Here is an 8,329-nt window from a genome sequence, read left to right as displayed (position 1 = left end):
CAGTGGGTTAAAGGCAGAGGGACAAAGATGTCTTGAGGACAAATGGAACAAACATATTCATAAATGGCTTGTTTCATTTTAGATAATGATTATCTCAAACTCCAGGTACAAATAATCTGGAAGAATGAATAGCACACTCACTTCAGACAACTATTAGAAACTGCACCTTTGTGAAGGAGGAGGTTTCAGGAAGTTTCTATGGAGAAATCAGAGAGAGGGGAGTTCAATTACATGCAATAGGACTTACGTGGGCATAACAAAAAGGTCATTGAGGGAAGCAACGTTTTACCACTGAGGAAAATGTAAAAATTGAGATATTTAGAGGAAGACGACCAAGGAAAACAAAGGTGTGAGGTATAGACGATTTCTATAAACATTTTAAGCTAGCCTTGGTGAACAGTAAGAAATTTGTGTTTTTTAAAAGTAAGCTCCATGCCCAACATGGGGCTTGAACTCATGACCCTGAAATCAAGAGTTGCATGCTCAACCGTCTGAGCCAGCCAGGGGCCTGGAGAAATTCTTAACTTGACCAACTCAGTAGCAGTCAGAACCAATTATAGTTCCTATAGATCCTACTACCCCACATCACCAGGACAATAGTAATGAGGAAACGGTGGCAGCCTCAGGTAATGCAGGAATAGAGCCTTGGGGCACTTCTGAAGAGATGTAAAGTCCAAAACCACAGCTCTAGTCAGTGTTAGGTACTTAATCTTTACACCTAAGGTGGGGCTTGAACTCACAACCCCAAGATCAAGACCGTACCGTATCAGCCAAATGCCCCTGGCCATTGTTTTTTAATACTAAAAATCAAAATCATTCCAATTCATATAGGAAATGTATATCCCGGGAGCACCTGGGTGGCTCAGTCGTTCAGCGTCTGCCTTTGGCTTGGGTTATGATCCCGGGGTCCTGGGATCGAACCCCACATCAGGCTCCCTGCTTGGCAGGGAGCCTGCTTCTCCCTCTCCCTGCCGCTCACCCTACTTGTGCTGTCAAATAAATAATATCTTAAAAATAAATGTATATTCCGAATGTGGTATTCAAGAACCTTTACATGTTAGCCTCAAATTACTGTATCCCCTTCTCTCCAACTTTCATTCACATAACTCCCTGTACTGTTAGATTTTCCAGTCTTTCTCCAAACACTTTTCAATTTGTCCAAATCCTAACAATCCTTGAAGACCTAGTTCAAATGTCCACCTTTTCCCTGACACAATGCAGATGGAATTACCTTTCTCCAAACTTAACTTCCACTGGGGGCATTTTCGGTTTCTTACGTTAGCATCGATCCTTCTTAGACTCTAAGACCAAGTTTTGGTTTGGTTTTTACCTCTCAATGTCTTACTAGATCCTCAATAAACATTTCCTAAAGGAAAATCTTGCAGATGCGGTGTGGATCAAACCATGAGTAAAAAAAGTTTAAATTCCTAATCTTTTTGCTCTTTGCAAAGTGCTTAAGAGGATTGGCATCACCTAACTTCTCAAATGATCATCCAGTAACAGTAATTCATAACACCAGTTCCTCTTGAGTTCTGTTTTGACCAAAGGGTTCTTCTTGCTAACTAGTCCCTACACTGCCCACCCCCACCCAACAGTTAACTTTTAAAAATCAAACTATGTATTACTTACCAGCTCAGTCTTTGAATGACTTCCACTGGAATAAGATTCAAATCACAGTCCAGTGTGATCTGCTCCATCTAACCTGTCCAATCTCCTCATATTATACACATAACCCCTCCCATCCACTCTTACTTCATTTTTCTGTTCTTCCAAAAAAAGGCTATGCTCTCCGGCTATGCACCTAACTATCCCTTCAGTCTGGCATATGGTTACCCAGCAAGACTTTTTGCAAGGGTTGGCTTCTTAAATCCTCAGTGCCAAGGTCCCTTTTCAGATGCATTTCCTAAATAAAAATTTTTAGTAACCACCTGCCCCCACTCCACCCCTGTAATCTCCACTGGTGTGACAAGGCTAAGTTCCTTTACATATAGTAACTACTTCTCACAAGCCTAGGAAGTTTGTAATTACATCATTTTAGAGAAATAACTTAAGCGGGCGCCTGGGTGGCTCAGATGGTTAAGCGTCTGCCTTCGGCTCAGGTCATGATCCCAGGGTCCTGGGATCGAGTCCCGCATCAGGCTCCCTGCTCCTTGGGAGCCTACTTCTCCCTCTGTTTCTCTCTATCATGAATAAATAAATAAAATCTTTAAAAAAAAAAAAAAAACTTAGGTCATAAAACTAGTAAATAAATGGACAAGAATTTGACTGCAGGATCTCAGCTTATGCTTAATCTAAACCACTATGCTACATCTGGTTCATTCCACTTGTTCAACCTCAACACTTGATCACATACCCCATATATCCACAGCCTAAACAACCTCATTTACTTCTTTCTCCCAAGAGACATTTCCATTTTTAATAAAAATAACTGTCTTTCTTTTCCACACCAAAAACTGCTCAGGACAGCTCAATACAAACTGTTCTGGATACACTTAATAAAATGGGCTCAGGTAAGTATCATAAATAATAAATGAAAGATTTTATTCATCTTTATAAATAACAGGTGCTCAAATATTAATGGTTAACCATAATCAGAGGACAAAGAGGCTTACTTTTAATAATGCAGAAGCAAAAATCCTTCAACTTTTAGATGAGAACACAAACTGAAAACTGCTTCAGCTATGAAAATAAAACACCATCTCTCAAATGGTAGTTTTAGCTTTCTTAAAGCCTAGCAAACACTGCCCCCGCCCCCCCACTACCTCAAAGAGAAACAAATCTTCAGTGCCTTTTGGAGTTTGTCTTAGTGTATGGCTATACATTAAAGAACATCTCTTCCTCCAAAACCCTAAGAACAGATTAAAATCCAACACTGGTAAACACCATAATTGTGGTCATCCACTTCGTTTTTCTCTTGCATTAGCTTTCAGGTGATACATGATAGTGAGAAAATACACTACTAATATTTGTGCAAAAAAATTTTATTTAATGGTGGGGGAGGGTAAATCTTAAGCAGGCTCCATGCCTAGTGTGGAGCCTGACTTGGGGCTTATTCTCACAACCCTGAGATCATGACCTGAGCCAAAATCAAGAGTCAGACACTTTACCAACTGAGCCACCTAGGTGCCCCGTAAGAAAATTTATGCTACCAGTCAAATTTTTTTGTTTAGCTAGATCATTTAACCATACAAAGGGACTAGTCCTTTATTCTCTCTTGCTTGTTCAGGTCCTCCTTACCATCATATATTCTGTGTATAACTTGCTTTTCCATTCCCCTCTTGCCAGTACAATGCTAGAGTGAAGCCTGTAGACTGAACTGAGAAGGTCCCCCTCTTTCCTACAACCCTTTGGGATCTTGAACAGCTTCACAAAATAATGCTATCCTAGTTAGGAAGGAAATGGACATTATTACTCAGAAATAAATGACCTTCCCTGGTGTAGCAATTAAATGTTTTCACTTAAAGTTCCATTTACTATCTTATTATTAAATACAACATCCCAGGGAGAACAGGGGAGATTCCAAATTTCATCATCTTTTCTTTTAATTTAAAAAGCACTGCCTCCATGAAAATCAAATACCAGCTTCATAACATTTTACTATTAGACAATGATTCCTACAATATTCCAGAAAGAGGACAAGGTTGGTTCCACCACCACCACCCCCATTTCTTATCAGCTGTCTATTGTCAGTTTTAACTGGAGCTGAAAAACAGAAGGCTTCAAATAAACTGAGAAGTCATCACTGGGTTTTAAAATAGAAACATTTAAATAATTCTTCTTGAAGGTATTTTATCAGCCACTTACTTCTACTGAAAAAATCTTGAAATACAATTAGTGTTTAAAGCACCATACCAAATAAAAAGAAAACAAACCAGACAAAGGAGTTAAGATACATTTCAATTTAATGATTGTGCACACAAATTTGTAAAAATGCTAGACACACATACATGAAGTCGCAAAGGAAATTCAAGAATTCTTGTTCATGTCTAAATTTTTAAACTATGGAAATCTGGCTACTTACTCTCACCACTATTACATGCATTTAGAGTTACATACTTACCACATTTTCAATGTCTGCTTATCCTTGCTAGGAAAGGACAGAGTTCCTTAGAAATTTACTTCACTTTAAATCTTAAAGACATAAATTGAGGGTCCATACTTTGTTTAGTGCTTATCTAGAAGAATACATCACCATTATCACATACTCAAAATATCAATTTTCAGATTTATTTTAGAAGACTATCATTTTCCACACTAAAATGCATTAGGAGGAGCTTCCTGTTCATTGTTGCTTTACAACATTACAGCAAGAACTACAATGTGAAAACATCCTTAGCTTATGTTGACATCAGCTAGGATGTGGCTAAAGACTAGAGAGAAAAAAATCCATGTCACTCTGAAGGAAAGTACTAAACAGGGCATAAAGTGATTAGAAATACACCCAGAGGTTAATTTCCACTGGTATACACAGTCCCAGAAACCGTATTTCTAACCTAAGTTTTCCATGCAAGGTTAGAAAGATTTAAAGATACACTTGAAATTTTCAAGCCTCATTCACAGAGAATCCTATAAGCAATAGTCTGCAGGAGCATTTCGGGTTAAGTCCTTCTTCAAGCCTACCCTCAGCTTTAATTACTCACGAATCACTGCAACAACAGATTCACAGAGAAGACATAAATTCTGATGTTTAAATTTTACACCTGTGCAGTGCGGGAACCAAAAGCATTGAGACAAAACTTTTGGTTGTCAGCTAAAAGGAAAATCTTAAGCTTAAAATCATTTTTTAAAAGCGCTAGTTTTGAGTAAAAACATTTTTTCTATCTTACCAAAAGAAAAAAAAATGCATGTTAAAAGGTTTTTCAGTTACTAAGTGGAAGTCAGAAAAATGATCTGGATTGTTAGGGAAATGTCAGGAAGTGAAAATAATCAACTTTTAAAATACATTCCCAATTCAGGTATTACCTAAGAGCGTCAAAATTCAGGTTGCTCACTTCTTTCATCAGTATCCCATTTCAGTTAAACTTAAAAGGAAAAATTGTGACATAGAAGTATAAAATAATACTCACCAGAAAGGCAGCTTTATAGAGATGGTTTTAAGGAAAACCATTTCCACTGTTATCTACGCCATTTCTTATACAGATTAAACTGTGAAAGGCAATGAAACTTAAGCCCTTAGGCAATTTTATATTAAAAAACAAGTGGATATCTTATAAAATATATTTTATTATCAGCTGATATATCGAGATTTTTAATTAAGTGCACGACTTTCATATAAAATAAAATTAAGATGGTCTGTTTTCAGTGGCTAATCACCATCCCCATTTAATAGAATACAAGATCAGCTAGTTTTATGGACTGTCTCAAATTAGACATCATTACACTTAGGGCGTAGAGGAGGTAGCCATGCATCCTCATCAATGCTACAGAATGGAAGGATGGTTCAGGCTTGTACAAACCAAATTGTAAGCTTCATTCTTTTTTCCTTGGTATTTAAAATGCTTATCAACATAAAAGCATAATATTTAAAGGTTAAAGGAAAGGTCTCAAAGATGGTTGAAGAAAACAATGAATTCTGGTAGAACCAATGACAGTAATAAAACTCTTAACAGATCTTTTACAAGCCATTATACCCTCACTGCCCCTCAAAAGGAATACACAAGGAATCTGTCTAGGTTTCATGGTGGGTGGTCACAGTTTTCATTTGAGTATTAAAAGTCAGTTTTGTTATTCTTAATTCAAGGTAAAACGAGCCCACAATGGTGGTGCACCAACAAAATAGGCTATAGTTTACAAAAAAGATTAATAAAATTAGTACTATTTACAGCAAGAGTTACTAAAAACATTTAACAAAAAAGCAGTATGAAAACATTTTCTAGCTTATGACTGCACACCATTTATCACTGCTAGAGGTGAGGAAACTTGACTTTCTTGGGTTGATTCATACTGTAAAAAGTTAAAAGGTAAAATATGAGTACCACCATGGGAGAGGCTTAAGTAAAAGAGCCTGGACCCAAAGCCCTGCACTCTGTTTTTCAGATACCAACATGTGCATATAGCCAATCGAAACTTTCACTGTGTTTTCCTTTTATGTACAACAGATCTACTTAGGGTCAATCACAACCAGATAATAAAGGAGCAGTATTACACCTTTCTCACAACGGAGGTTAGCAAACCTAGCTACTTTGGCCCAAGTACTGAGTGTTTAAAAAGTGTCCAATGGATCTATTATTAGTTATACTCACATTTAAGTAACTGCACAGCTTTCTTCCTTGTGTGGGTTATATGGATATGTTTGAAAAAAATAGGAACATCAGGTACTTACAGATTAAACTAACCTGTACTGGCAGGGCTGTGGGATTTTTCTTCTCTACCAGTAAGTAGCAAATGCTGAAATTCTGCTGCTAGTTAACAAAAACACAAATTGTATTAAACTGAGGAGTTCAATCCATAGTTTAAAAAGTCAATGTGCATTAAATTTCCTCAGAACCTGACATTAATACATTTTAAACTTTTTCCCTAAGTCTTACAAAAGTTACCTTGCATTGGCTCTTAAAGTGACCTTATGAGACTTAAAAACACTATCTCTTGGACACACCTACTTTTAATAAACTATGTATTCCAACATGTATATTATGTGGAAATTTTGGTTCCTCTAAAAAAAAAAGGGGGGGGTGCCTGTATCGGGGGGAAAAGGTAATTTCTAAATTTAAGTGTGTGCAGACATACTCCACAGAGGAAAGCAACTTTTAATAGTTTAAAATTCAATTTTCAAAACACTCGATTTTATCAGAGAGTTAAAACATGGACTGAAAAGTAAATGTTTCTCCTGGAAATACACTAATAAACTAGTAACAAAAACAGAGGCTTTGCTCAATAAATATATGCCCCATACTATTCTAACTCAAACCTACAGAAACTTCAAGAACTTCCCTTGGCTCACTTGGGTGGTTAAGCAGCTTTATCAGTAGAGAAAGGAAATGATGCTGCAAATTTTATTTTCATCTGATTGCTCAAATATTTATGAACAAAATGTTAAGAGTAAGTTACATTATAATAAATGATTTGGTGAAACCTTAATCACAAATGCAAACCAGAAGCAGGAATGTTGTTACCTTTCACTACATTTAAAGTTCCTAAGCCTAACAACATTATATAATGACCTCTCTCTCAAATAATATTGGTCTGTGTGTAGTAAACTGGGGAAACGTCATTCTTCATTTTTATCCAAGTTGGGCATCAATAATTTCACTGCCAGCTCCTCAAATTTAACCAAAGGTGAAGGCATACAGATTCTTTATCTATAATGATGGTTTAAAAAAAAATCAACAACAACAACAAAAAACCATAAAAACCCAGACACGGTAAGAATGCCAAAGGGCCAGGAGAATTCCAAAAAAGGCCTTCCCCCTCTCTATACAGCATTACACAAACCCCTGACCAAACACACAGCACACATTACTGAAGCTGTGCCGTAACACAACCTTACACAGCATTTAGAATGGATGGGGTCCAAGTTAGGTCCAAGTTATCAATCATTAAAATAATTTACTCACATGTATCTTCTCTGTAGTTAATTTGATCAAGATTAAAACATATATACAAACATATTCTAATATAGCTGATTATATGCCTCCTAAAAAACCTAACCATGAACAGTCTTGACTTATAATACAGGATTCAATTTGCTTCAAATAGTAATAGTTCAAATTAGCTTCAGTGAAGAGCTCCTTTAGGTCTTCAATTCCTGCCTTAATAGGACACTTCTACATCCCGCTTATTAGTAAAATAAAGATATTTCCCCTGAGGATACATGAGCTGAACTGAACAGATTTAAAGAGACAAGGTTTAAAAATTCAAATTAATATAGTTTCAAGCTATTATTTTTCCAGAGTTAGGAAGAAAATGAAAAGCTCTGCCCTTTATGGCCAAATTATTATACAAGAATGTATAGAGCTCAGCGCAGAAACAACAATTCTTATAAAAAGCAATTCTCTTCTGAGCTTTATTCATATTTTTTTAAAATGCTACTTTCAAACTTACTATTTCCCAACAAAAATACCAAGTAAGGACATGCATGAAGACACTGGGGAAAAGCTGGAGATATTTCAAGTATTAGGGAGCTCAAACTCAAGTCCCGCATTTCCTACTAGTTTGATTTAGATCCCATAATAGGGAATGCCTAACAGCAAGATATTAAAAAGTATTGTTCTAAAAATTTAACATTAATCACAAAATTATGAATAATCACTATGTGCATAACACTATGTACAACATCATTAAAGTAACTGCTTCTCATTTTGCCAAGAAATATCACACAGAAGTTAGAGGA

Source organism: Mirounga leonina, unplaced genomic scaffold (assembly GCF_011800145.1).
Source record: "Mirounga leonina isolate KUSES-001 unplaced genomic scaffold, KU_Mleo_1.0 Mir_200, whole genome shotgun sequence".
Lineage (NCBI taxonomy): Eukaryota > Metazoa > Chordata > Mammalia > Carnivora > Phocidae > Mirounga > Mirounga leonina.
Note: the sequence above shows the minus strand (reverse complement) of the source record.